Source organism: Armigeres subalbatus, chromosome 2 (assembly GCF_024139115.2).
Source record: "Armigeres subalbatus isolate Guangzhou_Male chromosome 2, GZ_Asu_2, whole genome shotgun sequence".
Lineage (NCBI taxonomy): Eukaryota > Metazoa > Arthropoda > Insecta > Diptera > Culicidae > Armigeres > Armigeres subalbatus.
The window spans coordinates 5809256-5811069 of NC_085140.1; the positions used below are offsets into that span (position 1 = coordinate 5809256).

A 1814-nucleotide genomic window follows, 5' to 3' on the forward strand; every position below is an offset into this window, starting at 1 on the left:
TATGAACGAAGAAGCTATTGATTATCTTGTGCCTAAGTAAATTGAATAGAGGATTCCATGATTTAATTAAAGATTCTAACGGCATGTGGATACCGACACTTCGCTGAACCTTATCTAAACGACTTGAACCGTGAGAAAAACTCGTGTTCACCAGTCGTGTGTTTTGGGCAGAACAGGCCGCTCCCATGTTAATGCAAATATACACAAGTCTAGCTTTTCCACAGACAATAGTATTTCATGGGAAAGTGCCACTAGACCGGCAAACGGACAAAGACACTGAGCTTCGGGTTTGTAGATTTTAGCATCAATCGGATTGCTCTGAGTGATGACGAGAAATTTCATCGACCGTTGTCATTCGTGTGGGCTGCTGGTGTGGGAAAACCGGGAAAACCAGAACAAAGTGATGAAGACCACCTAAAGAGGAGCGCAAAGGTGTGCATAGCTGCTTTGTAGAGCTCTCTTCCAACCGGTAGCATTAATCTCATTAGATTTTTTTCGTATCTAAAATTCAAACATAAGCGTCGGTGGTGTAATGGTCAGCATAGTTGCCTTCCAAGCAGTTGATCCGGGTTCGATTCCCGGCCGACGCAGGACACTTTTTATCGTTTTCTTTGTAGTTGGGATAATTCAGAAAGTCAAATGATAGAATAATATTCATTCAGTATATACTTTTAGTCAGGGACAGAAAAGTCACTTCAAAGTCTGTTGCATATGGCAGCGTCCACAAATTACGTAACGTTTAAAGGTGGGTTGAGCAAAGTGTAGCTATTCATACAAAATTTTCAGATGTTTCATATAAAAAGTGTTACATAGGGGACAGGGGGGTTTGAAAATGCCCATTTTTTGCGTTTCGTAATTAATGGTTCTTCCCTATTTGAATGTGTGAATGAATAGGACTGCATGTGCATGCACAGCAGCAAGCATCGACTCTCGGTGTCAGCATTGTTGTGTGCGGTGTCAAAATGGATCTTCAGCTTGGTATATTGATATTCAGTTTGAAATCTTAAAATATGAATATCATTTCATACGGCAGTGCTTGGATTCAAGATTCTGAAGTTAGATATCTAAAAGATATGCGTCTGTTTAGTACTTTTATAAAATAAAATAATCATAATTCATCGGTGCAAATCAACAGCAAATTTTCATTTCAGCCCCGGTAGATTTTCATTTTTACGATTTTCAATCGGCTATTGAAGATCAGGCGGTAAATTTGGTTTGGAAGTTTGACAGCATACTGTGAGATATTCATGTCAGCGTCTAATCAAAACAAACACGAAGCTGTTTACTAAGTGACTTGTGATTTTTGATAATAAGCGTGTACAATTAATTCACAGTTGAGATTCCTCAATTTGAGAGTAACAAGAACGAGCACAAACTATATTACAAGCAGAACAACTAAGGTTGCTGCTCCTGAACTTCATCTCATAGCTCCGATATTCATCCCACGAAAAACAAAGCAATGGAAAGGTATTAGCAGTTTCCCTATGTATTTTTTACTCTGATGAGACGAAATCACAGTTTTGGGCCAAAGGAGAATACTTTTTCGTAGTTTGGAGCGAAAAGCATCTCTCACCCATCCCTCTTTTCTCTAGAGCGAACCGAGAAGATATGAATTTACCACTGAAGTCTGCCGTCTTGTATGTCAATAGTCTTGTCTGTCAGCAACTTCCCCTGTCGGTCATTGCACATGACGAGCTCTGGCGTAGTATTATGCCACGCGCCATTGGCAGTTGCCGTAAGCCTCCCCATATCGTTTCTATCCATGTTCTTCTGCGCTTCAGCTATCACACTCTCCTCGTGTTGCTTTTTTTCTG

At 40.2% G+C, this 1814-nt stretch overlaps 1 non-coding gene across 1 annotated transcript; it reads left to right on the top strand.

Moving 5' to 3' along the window:
* Positions 1 to 518: 518 nt before the first annotated feature.
* Positions 519 to 590, top strand: Trnag-ucc (transfer RNA glycine (anticodon UCC)). The gene has a single exon. It is a non-coding gene; the product is annotated as a tRNA-Gly (tRNA).
* Positions 591 to 1814: the final 1224 nt, after the last annotated feature.